Source organism: Haliotis asinina, chromosome 11, assembly GCF_037392515.1.
Source record: "Haliotis asinina isolate JCU_RB_2024 chromosome 11, JCU_Hal_asi_v2, whole genome shotgun sequence".
NCBI lineage: Eukaryota > Metazoa > Mollusca > Gastropoda > Lepetellida > Haliotidae > Haliotis > Haliotis asinina.
Genome location: NC_090290.1, coordinates 10,584,549 through 10,603,352, shown reverse-complemented (window position 1 = coordinate 10,603,352; position 18,804 = coordinate 10,584,549). Strand labels below are relative to the sequence as shown.

Sequence of the window (18,804 nt, the reverse complement as noted above, 5' to 3'; positions counted from 1 at the left end):
TGCATTCTCATTCACTATTTGTAAATATTTTTGCTCCAAAGCTAGACTAATGTCTTCAGTAACTGCCGAAAGGAAGAAAGTTAAGAAAGTTAAGAAAGTTAACGTAACATTCGCCGGTCGCGAAGTATCTATGTTCACCATCAAAGGCGGTTTCGGATGCCATATTGACGATATGAAAAATGTGTATTCGTTCTCTGTCAGTCACTCGTTTAATTAATGGTCCAAAATATACTCTTAAAAATAGTAGTGGAACCAGAACATTCAATTTTGATATTAAGTGTGAACGTTAACAAGCGTTTCAAGGACAGACGTCTTATGAACGGACCACTATTTCCCTCTCTTGCCACCCCTAAACACAACGCATCACATGCCAGTGCACAACGCAGTAGTCCCATACACTCACATGGGGTCCCATTCTTGATTTTGACGTTTTTTTCAAAAAGGTCGAGAAATCGCTCAGAGCATTAATTCACTCATCCTGCATCACACTTTTGTTAGTGCTTGTTTCTAGTCGTTTGTTTTCAAATGAAAATCGTATACATGCAAATTACATGCCATACACCAGTCATCTTTCAAAAGCGACTACATTCCAAATAATTATGGTTGTAAGGAAGTGCAAATGGTGATGCACTCTCAAAACATTCAATAATATCATATCAACATTGACTGATCTCCTAAATATTTTTAATTTAAATAAAAAAATGAAGATCCCCTACTTTTTTAAAGAGTATATTCTCACACAATAAAAACTGACAAGTGTATATTGTTGGAGGAAATTCGGGATACGCTGTTTGTTTACATGGGTTGTGTCTGTTATCATTAGGTGAGTCTGTGACGAGTCTGGTCTGAAGATTCAACATGGCTCCACGGAAATGGTATGAGGACCTATTTGTGCTATGGACGTTCTGAAAATATTTGTAAATTTCCTGAATATATGCTAACAAACACTTTTACATGGATGATGAGATATGTCGGTGTAATCTAAAGAAACGTTTGAAATATTGGGACAGTCAGTATCGTGCATCCCTGGAATATATTAAATGTTTCCGTCAGTGTTGGTATAACGACGTCCTTTCTCATGTATGTAACACTCAGTGTATGTATTCTACTCAACAACCTTGTAAACAGCTTTACCTTACTGGTCCTATTAAAAACTTGCATGGCTCCACATAATTTTTCAACATGAGGAGTATGTACGTCTTATTTTTTCAATATGAGAGCACTGGGAAAGATTAGGAGTACATTTAGGGTATTGAATGGAATTTAATGGCGTGTGGGGAATTGTGTTTCGTTTCATATGTATGTACCACAACATTGCTCCTCTTGTGTAAACAGGTCAATAAACAAAAAAGCAATACTTTCTCAGATAAATACGTCCGTAAATGATTTTAAGGCCGTACACCATTGCTGTGTTGCATATCTGCTACTTTTTCTGATTTTTTCCCTTCCCTATCGTGCATATTTTGTATCCGTACATACGCCGATACGGCCCTTATCTGGAGTCCTGTTAAAACCAAAGGGAATGACAATCATTATTATTATGGGTATAGTTATCATGTTCCGTGTATTTTATGAAAGAAAACCACAACAAAATAATTGTTCTCACATATAGTCTTTCGAAAAGTTATTTGGTCGACAAATGGAGGAGATTTCAAAATTTGCCGTACCAGTAACCGAAATATGTCCGATGCAATTCTTTGCTTAAATTTCCCCATTTGCCGAATTTATTTCAGGTGAACAATTGATTAGTCTTCCCATGTGTTTCACGTGGGTCACGTGCTGATGGTTACGCTCACCTTCCCGTAAACACGTGGTATCATTACAATTTTAATTGTATTCATAAAGACACAAACGATAAATCGGAATTGGAGATCGGCACAGCTATCTTCTGAATGTGGAAAGGGTTTTGTCCTTTTATTTAAACAAGTCGGTACCGAGCTCACATTGCCTTCAACATTACCGTCTACTGTTACTCTATTTGAAATCAGTGGCAAAATCATGGAAAATGGGCTTAAATCGACTAATTCCAAAACCAAAATCGTATTTGGTCCGGCCAAGACATGTGTTTGGACAATAAATTGATTATCTAGTTGAATGTATATTGAATTCACCACGCAGATCGTGTTCGTCCATCACAGTCATTGTCATTATCAGACTGATATTTCATGCAAATGTTATTACAAGCCACCCCAGTTTAACGAACCCGTTGTCGCCATACCCGGAAATGTGCTTTGTCGACCCCGACAAAGACGCCACACTGTATAGAGTTTTCTGTTTGAATCCAGGCGCGTAGCAGGCCAATTTTTTCGTGTAAGCCTAGGCTGCAAAGCTTCATATTTAGATAGTATTGAGGGCTTGCCCAACTTTTCTAGCAAAATCATGTGTAAGCCGGGGATTTTGGTTTTTTATATAACAGAGGCTGCGCCCCTGGAATACTATTCCCACAACACGTCAGCTACATCGTCAACGACCACGTGAACATGAACGTCCGCAAACACGCAGGCAGCATCGGTACAAATCTTCAGACAACTTGCCAGTTTGTCTTTTTATATCAAACTTACAAAAACAGTATTTCCAAAAATTATACTAATAGTATATATGGAATCTAAATTCTTAAAAGGGGATCATCGACACTAGAATCGATATTGTTTTTGTTTTGTTGGTTACCTGGTTGGTTGGTTGGGTTTTAATTCGGTCGTAATTTAACGTCAATATGAATTTGCCGTGTCGATTGTAGATTATTATTTTTTTATGGTCAATATTTTTAGAACGTAATTTGACCTATCTGCTATGGAAATTTTAATTTTATTTCTATTGTCATAACTTTTGGACTTAATATTGTCATGAAAAAACACATGTCTTTATTACATAATTGTTCACTGCAGCCTTAAGCTATCACCATATGTTACGTTCCAATCAAAATTGAATTTAACCCGTTTCCACAGTAACAAATTAAAACAATTCAAATTAATAACTTCTTTTAGAAAGAACAGACCTAATGATAGGAGATCATTGTTAAATATATGCAGATAAATGATCACAACAACTCATTACAAAATTTCATTAAAATTATATGTATACATTGTCACAGAATACATTTCCTGGTGTGTGTGAGAAATATTCAATCATATTTCTGACACAATATATTTTGACGGGCTAACAATATTTTAAATTACAAAATTACCATGTAACTTTTGATACGATGCTAAACGTTTGCATTGTCCTTACAACGATCGCCAGTGTAGAAAAATACTTGTTAAAATGCTTTAACGTCAAACTGTATCGACGTTTATACAAACAAAAACAAGATTTGGGTGTGACGTGGTGGAAATGACATCCCATACTCGGAACGTAACACATGCTATCAACATAAGCATACTAGCATGTAGGGGAGGGTGATGAAATCACAAATGGCATACATTTTGTAACAGGTGTGGCATTGTCCATTTATCTTTATTGCCATACGAAACTTTCCTTATTGCCCCTACCATCATATTATCACAATATTCTGTGAAGTAATAAGTTGCTTCCGTTCAATTGTCATTCACGTGCGCCGTAAAAATTGTCATTGTTACACGTGAACAGAGAGGTTCCGAGGTTTTATTTAGCAAAATAGCAACGCCGCGTTCTAAATACATGTATTTTATGTGTGACCGATAATTACGATGCTGAAATGTACTATAGTTTTAATTCTATACTCGAATAAATCGTTTTAAATCACTGCGAATAGCTGCAACATTGCTGAGACGGCGCTAAGCAGTATTCACTCACTCACCATTTGATCATATAAACTAAAAACCAAACATTGAAACATATAGAGGTTATTGTCACGGTTTTCCAAAGCTTGGATATAATTTGCCCATCTGTATATTATTTGAAACCTCAAACAGATGTTCATTAAAGCTTTTTTAGACTGATGCTACAAATTTAATAATTACCCGAGAGACAATATTATATTCTGAATATTTATATTGGCGTTTTGTTACTGTTATTTTTGTATCTTTGCGTCAATGAATTAAACAAAGTAATCGTGACAGGAATTATCTGCGTCCCAAAACTGGATAAAGTACGATGTAAATAAATCCAGTTGTCCCAACCAGCTCATAACTTGTTTGAGATACATTGAATGATCTGTCAAATAAAGAAACGTAATCTACATGCATGTTGTAAGTTTGGGAAGGAATTATTCAGTGACGATTGGTTACACGTCAATCCCTGGTACTTGATCTCACACTCAAAATATGAAGATGACTTACATAAACCATTTCCGTTTAAATGGTAATTTTGGTTTGAAACTTTCCTTTAGGTTGTGGCAGATTTCTTTCCGGTGGAATACAAACAACGTGCTAGGTGTTCAGGTGAAATATGAACAATATGTTAGGACTAACAATTAATGTTTTAAACGGAGTAGAAATTGTTTGGCCCATTGTTTATGTTGTTAGAAAACAAACTGCGAGTTTTATTGCTTGAACACACGTCCTCCAAAATGTAGTATTGCATTCAAAACAGATGTTTGTTGTCGTAAAGAAAAAGAAATATATAATTTAAATTTTAAATACCAGTAAATAATTGAAAACGAATCCCGGTAGTTTTATAATCCCCTAAAGTGCGAATTTAATTTAGGCTTAAGTTTCACTTAAATAATCGTATTTCAGTAAGGGAATAAATAATGCAAAAAGACATATTCTTTAGGGAATTTTAACCAGGTTCTTTGTTCATGGATAAAATACGTTTTGATTTTATAAAGTTCCTATCCTAAATTTAATTGAAGGGTTGTCCAAACACTATTTCAGATCAAAATATTAATGAGAAATCATATTCCGTTCATTAATCATTATGTCATAAAGGCTTTTCCTTCTTTGTGAAATTTCCACCGATGTAAGACTCGTAACGTTAAGCTATTTCTACACGCGGCTCTAAGGCGTGGCTTGGGGAATTTAGTTCGCGTGAAGATTTGACATAATGGTTATGAAAAATGGCCGTAGTATCTCTCTGAAGCCATTTCCCGACCGTGCCGTTCATTCTCTCTGATTAAAAATTTATCTTTTTATCGCTACACCCCTGTGTTTTTCAGCACGCGACCCAGGGCCAGCGATTTCTCTCATTGTTCCCTTGTAATCTCACATTCTACGATGTCTGTGCTCCTTTGAGCTCTTGGCCAATCACAGAGCAACATATTCGCGAGCCTATCGGCCAGCTGCGCTCTCATTGGCTGAATTTTTATGAGTCTATAAATAACAAACCAAAGTAAATAATACCGGCTGGCTCTATGACAAGTCACGTGATAAAGTCGATTTGCTGGACTGGGTGCTTCTAGACGAGGCGGATATATTCGGTGTTTCTGGATAAAAGAAGCAACGAGCAACCGATACAGTAAGTACAACTTGAAGTATGATCTTTATACGATAATAATTCGTAAAATCTTAATATTTCACGACGTGTTTGGGGCTCCAGAACGCGCGACAATTCCGAAGCGGTCTGCTTTGCTAACAACTGGCTATCCAACATGGCGTCGCTCGCGACTCGGCAGACGAACAGGCCCCGCTGTCGGGATTGACAATTTAGCTTGGCTATGGCGTCTCCGTGAACGGCAGTTGTTTGCAAGGGTCTGCCACTCTCACGGTTGTGTAGTTACCTTAGAAAATATTTTACGTTGTACATGTTGAATGCAATATTTTGATACTTTGCCAAATTGACCTATCGCTGTTAAAGCATCGTTTGGTTTTGGATGTGAGGCGATAAGGGCTTAGGGCCTGGATTTATAGAAAAGCACATGTGCAATGTACTAGATAGCCCTAAGGACCACCGCTAAGGATCTCAGAATGTCTACCTTTAGGGGATAACTATCATTCTGTGAGAGGCGGTACGCATCATTTTCAAAGACAATGTTTTTACTCTGGCTCCAAACAACTCTCTCCCCAGCTTTAAATGTTGTTGTTTACCATGTCTCGGTGCGGGCTTGTCGAAGGGACACACTTACCCCTGTCTGAAATTTCCGTCGGTGATATTTGTTCACTGACCACACAGACCCCCCAAAATGAAGGAACATAATCCGTAAACTACCGGAATTTTCCGCAATAGAGGATGTAGAATAATTTGACCCAATATCGACGCTCCTGCTCTAGCACGAGAAAAGCGAGAGCGAATAGAGAGCAGATATAACGACCTTTTGTTATCATAATAATCCTAGGCAATTCTGCAAGCTAATTTGCCTATCGCTACTCAAGCGTTTCTTCTTATTTGGTGTGAATGTGTTTTAGGCTGGTGTAGTCAGGTTGTGTTATGGTGTTTCTCAACGTTTCTTGTATTGGCCTTGCCCAGCAAAGATAACACATGCAGAATATTGATGAACCATTTATGGTATGTTAATGAGTTTTAAAGTCAATTACAAACATGCACATCTTCTCTCGGCAGCTTTTATGGCTGCTGACGCAATTTATGATCATAATGTCATGTTAGGGTGTGTTGACAGATTATCAGGGCTAACAAAATCGCTGTAGGTAATTATGCAATAGAACGCAACTGTGACTCACACTACTAACATACCGATTAGCAAAGATGTCATAAAATGGTGCAATTCTGTATCAATATGCACATATGACAGACTTATATAAGAAAATACGGTCATAACCAATTGGCTACCAGAGGATATTACACAGATCAATTATCGAGATAATATTCATACTGATAATCAATAATACTTTTATGAAAATGGTAAAATGATTAATAATGTCAATATTTTCATAATATCGTTCGAACCAGAGTCACATGTGGTTGATAGTAATATAACAGTAATATTTCATAATCTCGTGATTATGCAAATATAATAATGATATTCCTCCAAATATTCCTGATGACCCTCATCGCCCAAAATAGCTTCTGATTATTGAGCATTTTTCTTCAGCAACACCATTGTAAACAAACGTGGCCAGCATTTCATCAAGGTCGGCTTGCGATCAGGCGGCGATGTTTCATTGTCAGACTAAGACATCACAGTTCGATATACAGACTATTAATTTATATGGACTGTCCTCAAAATATGAACTTCCAAATACTGGCAGTAATTGTCCACGGAGGGACTGGTCATCCGTATCAATTGTTGTGTCGAGGATACCGTCCCGCTTGTCCAAGAAACGCAATTATATACACGTGGGGCTCCACAGGGGGTGACTTGGTAATTGCGGCTATATTCATTATTTATATTCGCTGTCAATGGCGGATAACTGCGGTGGAAATGATGGGATATTAAATGCTGTGGTTGGCCTTGGTGGGAGTGACGTTAGAAAACGGAATTTCACCATCATCAGTCCTTTTATCTGGGTTTGTGTAGTGACTATATGTTGCAAACATTGCATGTTGGTATATAACCGTTGCATACAAATCGATAATCATTGCATATGAATCGATAATCACTACTATCAGCGGATCCCGGGTGTATATAGATCAATATACATGACTTATGAACCGACCACTGAACTTAAATGGTTACTGGGATGTATGGAAAATGGCATTTGACATGTTTTCAATATTATGATATATTTAATTATGAAGTTCTACACCGTATGTAAATACTGGTCGGTGCTGCACACGAAAATATACAATCGGCGTTACAGACAACCGAAGTCAAAGAGAATATCACACTCAAGGGAAAATAACAACGTGATCTGCAATGTTTTCATTTGTCTGTCTTTTTCCACATGAGCGCGCTACTTTCAAGTGCCTATGATCTAATTTGTAATTAATATTTTCCAGAATTTTAGGAAATTACTCACTGAATTTTCCTGAAACCATATTGAACTAAACGTAAAATGGACGGTAAAATGCCAAGAATGGACGTAAAATTGCGAACACTCAGGACAACGTCACGTGTAGAATAATTACATTTGTCAAGACGTTTTTGATCCACGTGCCGGGTAGCAAACACGATGTACACCAGTCAGCAAATAAAATGTCTCCGTCGTTTGTAGAGAAAATATTTTGGTTACTCTATCAAAGACTAACTGAAATTGCTGTTAGCCATCTTGACAGCTCGTCAATCAGCCTGGGAAGGGAGGGGTAAATATTCATTAATTAAAGAAGCCCGATAAAGGGGCACCCTCCAACGCTTTTTGTACAGGGGGAGCCCAACAGACAAGTCATTATCGTGCATGCTGCTAAGAATTGGAAAGTAAACACGTGATCGTCTGATCAAACTAGAGCAGACGACCGATGACCCCCAGCAAACATCACGTGACCCTAAAATCTTTCACCGACAACAAAATGGCGGAAGGGAATTGTTTCATTTTGCCCTTTCAGAGCGCAAGTTAAAGCAATTTTTGCTTCAATTCGCTGGCTTGTCAGTGCCTATTTGATTGAGGCCATGAGGGAGAAGCCTGGACGGCTTTGGGAACTGCGAATGCCTGTATCATGCAAATATGCCTTGAACTTGTGACCCTTGATGTGCGATCCTGATTGGCTAACAGTTGCCATAGTGATGTCACAGGATGACGGCATAACTGTATCATCCCTTATCGTGACGTAACACGGACGTAGAGGACCATAATTTATCGCGCGAATGGCTATATACAAACAATTAACCCTCCAACCAGCTGTGTTTTGTACCTGATTCTCTCATCGTTGCGACAGCGGATAACTTAAGGACCTCTCTCGTCGATGAAGTGAACGCAAATTAAATTATAGGAGCCCCCGTAGAACGCTAAACCTTATAGATTGCCGTAATGTTATCCATCCGTACAGTGGTGGTTTTAAAACCCTTACTAATAGCACGGAGTCAGAGTCTATGTGTAGTTGAGGAAGCAAACCATTTGCATCTGCCGCACGAAATAATGATGATAATTGCTGGCTCATTATTTATTTTAGGTACATCAAGTAGATTATGCTTTCAACTGAACATAATTTTTACTGCTGCAGCCTCTTTTATTTCTTACAAATATTTTTTGGGTCTGATTTCCGCAAGAGAAAAAACACACACCACAGCAAAATATATTTCGTTTTGCTCTGCTTTGAGCTGTTTAATCTCAAAACACGAAATGTCTAGATTTGCAACGTGAAGTCATATATGGTTACGTCGGAAAGGTATTAAATTCTCCAATAATTCAGTGACAAGTGTATAGGACCGTTATACATTTTGACGTCTACAGTCAGCTTGCAAACTGTCAGTATCCGTCTGGTGTATGTATGTACACCCTCTCAACTCCAACACAAAGCACCCATCAAAACACGACATTATATGGTTATCGATAGTAACATGTCAGTATTTTACGCCCTAAGATTGTATTTGAAATGTTTGTAAAAGTATCTCACCTTCTCATTGCATATGACGATGGGGTGGCCTTGTAGTAGAGTTTTTTCGCAGTTCAATTCCACACTTGGGTATGTGTGCAGTAAATTTCTGTTAGCTGCGGTGTGATATTGTCTTTTAACCTGAACAAAAGTATTGTCAAGAAGATCTTTTTGAAGAGTGAGTGAGTATGGTTTTACGCCGCTATTAGCACTATTCCAACAATACCCACCGTCCTATTTTTGAGTAGTCTGACACCGTTAGAGTCTGGTATATTTTTTAGTAGAGTTATTCATTGGACTTGAAAAAGCTGAGCAAACTAAATTTAAACGCTAGAACACAAAACACGCCAAATGTGTCTACACCAAGATATTGTAATATTTCATATATCATATTTGGTAACAATTCATGAATCTTTAGAACAGTTAGAAACAAGATTCGCTATTATCCGGGAATAGCCGAAAGGTTACGGAAAGGATCGAGAGCGGCGAATGATTAAGATATAAAACAGTCCTACCCGGAAATTACCATATGGGGCATTCTTAAAATTCGCGAAACTATATGTTGTACGTCGATAAAACAGACAAGGATTTAGATCTTGTGGTTGATCAAGGTATTTTAAGTTACCGGTTTGGTTTGCGTCCAGGCCGAACCTAAACACTGGTAAATATTGATGGTGTCGTGCCATTGACAATATGTCCACTGTCCAAACCTAAACTCAACCAATATCGTAGGCCATGGGAGCTGCGGCAAGTGTGGCTATTACGAACACGTTTCAAAACGGGCATTGTGAGGTGTATTTCCCGCTATAAGTTATTATTTCCGTTCGCATGCAGGGTCTAACGTAAGAATGAATACGCTGATAATAGAATTACACATTCTCCGCATGACTTTAAAAATTGCAGATATTTCTGTTGACAAAAATGGACAGGCAAGTTACGTACATTTAAATCATGTTTACGCTCACAAGGAAAGGGTGTAACTATTTCGAAATATGCATCGAGTGTTCAGATAAGGCTCTCTATACGAAACTGGCGTGGTGGGTATCCCTGTGCTTAAAGCGTTCGCTCATCACGGCGACATGGGTTCGATTCCAAACGGTTGTGAAGCCCGTTTATCGTGTCCCCCACCGTGATCTTACTAGGGTATTGCGAAAAGTCGAAAGTGCTGCAAAAAGCCGCATTAAGCTTACCTCACACACTCTCTCTCTCTTCACAAAACTGAAACTGCACGTCGTACAGGAAACACGAAAACTGCGCCAACGACCGTGTCAGTGGTAATCCGACGACGACGACGACATTCCAGACATAAGCGTGGACATGGATATGATGATCACATGTGATACATGTATCAATTATTGACACGACATCAGCTCCAAAATACATGCTCAACTACTCGCACATGCCAATGAATATTATATCGCTGTGATATTTCCCGTTCCGAAAATCGACTTCTATTTAGCAATAGTGATTATTAGTTCTTGCTCTTATGCACCTTGTACCCGATCAGTAATTGTCATTAGTAGCTATCGTGTCCTCGATCAGGGCTGGGGGCTACGTAACGCTAACAAAGACGATCGTTAGAGCGATTGGTTGCAGGAGTACTACACAGAGCTCGCTCTTTGGCCCGATTTGATTCTCATTTTGTTTCGGTTCGCTCGACCTGTATGTTGGCGCACGGGTTTCTGCCATTTGACTCGAGTTAAACAGTATTCGATGACAACTACCGCGGCCGAGCGACGTGAGTGGCGTTGGGAGTTTCTTTGAAATCGTAGTCTGCGACGGTGATGCTAGCTTCTCGACGAAGACAGGAAATGCGTTGCTCGTTTCCAAGGTGATAACTTTTCTGGTCGCCTTCAATAGATGCTTGTTGAATGACACCGGCGGATGCCTCAATAGTATAAATACTGATAATTTATTTTGGTTGGCTTGGGGGAAAATTTGCTTATTATCTAAGAGGGTTTTCGAGGAATTTCTTTCCAGTGCGAAATACATAGAACGACAATATTCGTGAAAATAGAGCAGGCTATATTCGATGTTAATGAATGAAAATCTTAACAGCATGTGAGTGGTGTCTTTTGTACTTATGGGGAAGACCCACACAGGTCTCTGCTGCGAAAATGGAGAGACCGACTGTGTAGAGATACACGCGTGTTACTGTCAACGAAATATAAACACCGGCATTCTGAAGAGGTACCATACGTATCAGAGGTAACTTTTGAATGTCCGGTTTTGGTTTTGGAAGCAACGAATATGTACAAAAGTTCTCTCCACTAAAACAACAAATCGTCGACGTGTTAGCCCAGGTGGAAGAAGCTTGCACGTTTAATGTAATTTGAATGCCGGTAAATAGGCCCACCCCTCGGGAGCCCCGGTGGAAGCCTATCAGCGATAATAGATTTCATTCAGGCATTGCATGGTATTAATTTCATGTGGCGAATTCTTAGGTCCGCATTGCTATTATTTGCCTTCTTATTTCGACAGTAGTAGCAGGTGTAGTCTTGATGCAAGGCTGTATTTGCAGCGATCCTCAGCAGTGAGCGCAGAAGGGTTTAATCGCCTGACAATCCGCGACTAATAACAGTAATTTATCCCCATTGTTTTGTTCTGTAGGATTGTAATAACGTCGAGGCAGAAAGGCGCATGGATTTTAATGTTCAATATGCGACGTTTCGTTTTTGTGTTCAGATAATACACATACTGCACGCGATTGTGCGATTATCCTATACGTCTGTTAGATAAGTTACATTTTTTCATTATCCTAAACAGTTTTTTACATTAGTTACATATTTCTTCCGTTTCAGGAAAATCGATTTCTTGTATCACCCTGGTATGGAATTATTATTTAAAAGTTCATACTGTAGATTTTGGCGTTACGGTTTGGATTTGTATTATTTTTTTTCTATAGAGTGAACGTGATTGTACTTAGCTATGAACAGTTCTTTGTGTTAACGGTCACTGACTGGGACAATCGCGGAAAGTTGTGAAGGAGAATTTACACATGCACGCGATAACGGTCCCCTCAATCGAATCCAGATAACACATGGCTCTTGCAGAGTGTTTTTCCTCGGCTCCTGAGTGAGTGACATTTAATTGGGCTCATTTAAGTTTTCGTCGAACTGTTTCTATTAGGTTATTCAATGTGCATCTCACATTAAAGTATGGGCGGTTACTACACGTCGGGAAATACGTCAAACACAATTTCTTTATTGTCATGTATCAAACCTTCGAATAGAATCTAGAAATGTGTACGTATGACCATGTCTCATTTTCACAAATGTCCAGATGTGGCTCGTATCGTCTGGACAAGAAATCCATTGGTCAAGCACCGCGTTGCCCAGATGGTCCTGTGCATGTCACTGCAAATGTTATAAAGAATCCGCGGACACAATGTAAAGGCGACTCAAGTAACTCGGACCATGGGCACAGGGACAAGATCATCGATTTTGGTGTCCGTGGTTCAATATGAGCTTGTCACTTTGCGAATAAAAACACATGTGGTTTTTTTTCCACAAAATCAAATAGGTAATCGATTGTAAAGTAACCACAAATACTGAAATTTCCGGAAATAATTAAACATCAACTGTGTGTATAGAACACCTGAGGCCAAGTGTTAGTAACTTCATGTTAGTATGGTTTCAGTTGAAGAGTTCTTTGTTAGGTTTGTTGTTGAAGGCACACTCAGCAATATTCCAGATACATGACGGCGGTCTGTAAATAATCGACTTTTGACCAGACAATCCAGTGATCGTTTATAAGTTGTATCAGATATCAATATCTGTTATTTCAGTTTGGAAAGAGAGTCATAGTGGTTAACTTTTGTGTTTCTAACAGATAGGTAAAGCGTTCGCTCGTCACGCCGAAGGCCCGGGTTCTATTCCCCAGATCGGTACAACGTGTGAAGCCCATTTCTGGCGTCCCCCGCCGTCATGTTGTTGTTATATTGCTATAGACAGCGTTTAACTCACTCGGTCAAACAGATAAAATATAATTTAATATATTTGTATGACCCAACATGTGCATGTAAATAAGCTATTTAAAATTGCAACAATTATGAACTTTTTTCAACCCATCTAAAGTTTCCATTCAAATTTTACAATTAATCCAGCCGTTAGAGTTGGGTGAATGATCAAGTCAGCAGTGCTGTAGTAATAAGAAATCCGTGTATATAATCCAATCAGTTCAACTTGTGATTGATAGCATGATGCCCGGTCCATGCCTTCGCCATTTGGTAAACGTGGGCACAAACAGAGCTGTATGATGCTAACATTCGTCTCAGAGGGGTTCATTAGCTGTTTAAAGCAAGGCAGAATAATATATCATGTTTCGGGCCTCTCGACTCTATGGGTCGCATTTCTCTCATCAATGCTGGGAAGCTCAAATGCGGTATTTTCCTGGGCGATTCTAGGAGCCTGCAGCACCCTCCTCGTTAAATAATTACACGTCTTAGATGCTAGATGTTAGCGATACATGTGTAGACTCCCCGTCCTTCAGCATCCAACAATTAACGTGAAATATGCGTCCTCATACCCTTCCGACGAATGCTATGCTTTTCAATGGTTCAGGTCAGGGAATGTCAAAATCGGCACGTGACCGAGTGTCACGTGATGGGCTGGTCACGTGCGAGACAGTTGTGACATGGCTGACGAACGAGTGCATGTGTCATTTGCAGTAAATTACAAAAGTCAGCTAATGAAATTTGTAGTCGAGATTGGTAACGAAGCCCAGGAAAGGGAATTTGAAGCTGTCTTGTTATTTCCAGCAACTCGAACACGTCAGTGTCTCGACAAGAACGTACAACTCTATGTAATACAAACATTATTTTTCCATATACAAAACAAAAATGATATCCAAATTTTACGCCGACATTTCTACGTTATCGAAATTTTATAGACACGCCACCTAATAACCAAACTTGAAGAAAAAATATTTCTTTAAATCAACATATTGAATGCATATTTGTCGTAGCAAATTATTTTTACCTGTTTTCGAATGCGTAACATCTTATGATAAAATCTGTTTCCTTAACGTTGATAGTAGAATAATGCTTAGTCTCTGAATACACATAATTTTTAAGGTAACAAACTAGTCCATATAAATTGAAATCTAGAAATCTAGACTTGCTCCATGTAAGGAGCATTGCAGAGAGGAATTGGCTGTGGGGAAAATAATGTGGTTCAGGGACTGCAAGAGAGAGACTAGTTTGAGAGTTGAAGCTACAATATATACCACGTATGCAGAGTTTCGCTAATGATGTGGACTTGAAATTGAACCTGTTTTCCTTTACACTGGAACATCATCGGTAAACAGATACAATGCCTCATCCCCACGGATTGTATTAATTAGTCATGATATCGACATTTACTAATATGTATGCAATTATGATGTCAGGCAGTCTTTGTCTCAATATACTGTATACATAATGTTGAATATCTGTTTATATGAAGGACACTAATTTTTAGGCAATGTAATAATGTACAGGAATTTCGATTGGCATCGATGTTCGTCGCATTGTCTGTTTATTGAAACTAATGGATATGCAGGCCTCGCCATGTTGAAAAATCCCCAAGCTGTCCGACCCAAATGCGATCGAAAACCGCCATAATTTCCGTCTCGAATTTCGATGCTATTCGTTACTAAGATATAAATAATTACAATCATATTAATATGAAAGTAGAAATACAGATACACTTTTAAACTTCTGACTATTTATTCATCATAATACGATGCTTAGTAAAAATGGACGTTTATAATGCAAAAATGTATTACGATTTCAACGTGACTGCGCAAAATTGTAACAGCAAAAGCGACAAGGGAGAAAAAGAAACTTAATGTGAAGACAGTTTTCGATCATGAGCATGTTATAACGTGAAAAAAATAAATTCAAAGTTTCGAAGGTTGCAAGAAAGTTTACACAGATTTCTGTATCCAGTACAGTATTACTGACGTCTCCGGAACATTGATACAAAAGATACAGTCATTGATACAGACACAAAACCATTGTTCCTGGAATTCTGGCTTAAAATATTCCTGAATGAACTCGAGGGATTCGTCCCCCCAATACTTTTTCTTTGAATCCATTTTCATAATATAATAAGGACCACTTTGAAATACCAGTGTAACACCTACGAAATGCACTCAAAATGGAAGATAGGTTTAACCTGGACAGAAAATACATTTTTTAAAAATTTTCTGTACCGTGCTCGTGTGGTTTTTATTCGTAGCTCATAACTAACGCCACCACATGATGAGAACGGGGATACTTTACAATGATGGCCGTCGATAGGATAACATTGGAAGATGGGTTTTAAGCGCCTGCTCTCGCTGATATTGAATGATATCTTTACTCATCACGATTTTGTGCCCAGTGTAATTCTGCTCCAGCAGAAACAATAGCCCTCAAGAGGAAATGGCTTTTACCGCAGAAGCAAATGAAAAAAGTCTGTCGCAATTTTCTGTTTTCAACGCCCGCTGAGAGGCGCTATCTGAAACTCTCCATTGCAGGTTGACGGGAGGAGGGGGTACATGATCAATCTTCGTTGCTAGGGTGACGTCATACCTAGCAACCCTTTTTCCCTCAATCAGGCTAGTCGCTCAGACGACAGGATCGCGCAGCGAGTCTTGACATCAGTCGACTGGGAGGTCGGGAAAAATCGTGGGGGTTCGCGCCACCTCGGCACTTTCCGTGCCCTTCTGGAGATTAGAGTGATGCACGGGGGATTAGAGAAACGTCATTTGTTTTTCTGATGAAGATATTTTTGACTAGCCTGAGGGCAGGAGAGGTTGAGATCTCCCATGAATGTCGCCCCTGTTTCCATTAATTATACACTTGAGGGCCCTAGGCTCGACCCAGCCTCATAGAAATCCAATCCGAACCCATTGAATCAAGCCAAAGGATTACTTTATCTCATCGCTTCTTCAGTGAAAGGGGAGAGAGGCTAAGTCTCCTTGCTATCGATTCATCTTGGAGATCTCTCCAACCAACCTTCTCCTCGCGCCCACCCAGACCAACACGTGACTGGATCAGATCCCCTCTCCATCAGTAGATGCTTCCACTTCAGATATAGCCGGAATCCATTTCTGGGGAACAATCGGAAATTAGATGCAGTACCTCTTCATCCTTGAAAAGCTTGTACGACGGGCTAAGATTACAGCAGAGGTCCTCTTTCCTATTCCTGAGTGAGTCTCGTGTAACGTCTTCCTGTTCCGGGGTCGAACCAATTCAGTGTGGGACGGTGCTCGTTTTCTTTTGTTTTCTTTATAAGCGGGAATGGACGGGTTGTTTGATGAACCTCTGTCAAACGATAATGATCGTCAAGGGATCTGAACAACACCTCAGATCGGTCAAACTTGTCCTGGAGGAAATGTGAAGCAAACATTGTAGAAAAGGATATAAATTATTTTACAAGACATAATGATATATAGTTTATACTAAACTCTTTGTGCACAGACACGTATTCCTTTGTGTGGCATGAACTCTTCGGATACAGATTGAACTAGGAAATGGTATCGCAATATATTCTCCTTTTTATGGGAAATCATTTAACCATTTTGACAAATCGGTAATTTTTCTGCCCATAAAATTAATTTCACACAAGCGAAAACTTTACTACGATTCGATGACATTGAGAGATAGCTTTCCCCTTAGTGACCTGTCCATAACACAACCTTTCACGCCACAATGAAGTTTTCTTTTCGTCTTGTTCATGTGTCGTCTGCTCGCCTCCCTCCAAAAAATCGATACACGAGGATGAACATGGCGAGGAGTGCCCTACACGGTGAATATACTGCCGGTCTGGGCAGGCATTATTTATTAACAGCCTGCTGGTATTCAAATCTCTTCAGCTAATGGAATCGTCTGGATGCTGCCCGATTGCCGCCAGGGTTGTTATCTATCCAAACCCGACAAGATAAATGTTTCAGTTTTATTACAAAGCTTTGAAAAAACCTGACCCACTCTAGGAAAGCTTTGGTCAAATGCCAAGCAATCTGTCTCTCTGCCGTATAAATTATCCCCAATTTCTTCTAACTCACCGTCTTACGAAGCCGAGTGTCTGGACACGTATGTGTGGAGCAAAGACACTGATCCAGCGGAGAATGGCCCACGGGCGACTCGTATCGCCTGGTCGCAGCAGACCATAGCAAATCTCCCTCTGCCCATTTTGACACGGCGTGAGTGATTTGATGAGAAGTGACTGAGTGACGCCCCTCCCTCGTTTCCCTCCCCCTTACCGTTATCTGTTCTCAAGGCGACACAGTCCTTTACCCTTGACTCCTAGTTTTAGCTAATCATATTTGCATACATTTGCATACATTTACATGAACAGACTCATCGATGTCACGTCAGCGCCAACCAAGAAGGTATTTGTCATGCTGCGTCTTTCGAAGGATAAGACACAACAGGAGCAGAGTACTAACTAAATGCTATCCCGCTTAGGACTAGAAATCCGTATTATCTTGCAGTGACGTCATCTCACAAGTATTAACTACAAATGATTTATATGCTTCTTATTAAAACTTGCGTCTTGCTGAATTGAAAAAGTAATATTTTGTTAGCCTATTTAATATTTTACCACGTGCCGCAAATTACGCCAGTCTTTCGTGCGTGTGAAACTTTTTCATTTCGCTAAACTGTTTAAATTTAACTCTAAAATTTAAACATTTAACGAAGGCCGAGTCACCCGGAAGGGATGCCAAACCAACTCTTCTTTAAACATCATGTTTACTTTGCATCTGGTAATCCAATTTCTATTACATGTTAGGTGCCAATTAAAGCTCAGCATTTGACCCCATGTGTTCCTAAAGCTGTTAACATTATTGAATTTCTACTTTGTGCAACGACCGTGAATGTATAGTTGGTGTTAAAAAGCCCTATGTGACAATCTGTCGGTACAGTATAAATGGAACAAATACTGAACCGAATTTCACTCACAAAAATTAACCCTTTAAAAACAACTCCATTTACTATAAAATAATCAACAACTCCGACTTCTATATATAATACTTTAGATACGACTACACCTTTGCGTATTTTAGCGTTCACATTAAAATGTTGGACATACCGGTCTTAATGTGTGCGCTTTTCAAGAACATTACACGTCTGTAGTTGTTACTGAGAGCAATATTCTCTTCATCATGAGTAGTCAGGTGTTCAAAGCGTTCGTTTGTTACTTCTTATGTCCAGGGTTCGATACTATCACAGGTACAGAATGCGGCGCGATATGCGAATGTAGGACCCAATCAGTGTGAAAGAATACCCTACCTAGCGTGCGCCAGGGATAGATTCTGTCCTTCCGTTTTCAACTCGACTGCGCTACGTAAAACCATGTTCACTTCTCTTCTTGTCGGTCTTAATTATCTTCATAACGTCAGTTACTCTTTACTTCTTGTTATTCAAAGGCAATTACTAGTGACGTGAAAATTAGTTATTGGATGATATTCCACTTTCAGAAACCGGGTTATCTTTAGATATCAGACTGTGTTTTAGCGGAAAGGGTAACAATGTCGATAAAATTATGTAGGTTA

At 39.2% G+C, this 18,804-nt stretch overlaps 1 protein-coding gene across 1 annotated transcript in view; it reads left to right on the top strand.

Annotated features, from left to right (window-relative positions):
• Positions 1–5,259: 5,259 nt before the first annotated feature.
• LOC137255938 (polycomb group RING finger protein 2-like) overlaps positions 5,260–18,804 on the top strand; it is a 31,472-nt gene continuing 17,927 nt past the window's right edge. Inside the window, exon 1 of the mRNA XM_067793544.1 lies at positions 5,260–5,373. The gene's annotated coding sequence lies outside the window, so the exon portion shown is untranslated. The remainder of the gene's footprint in view (positions 5,374–18,804) is intronic.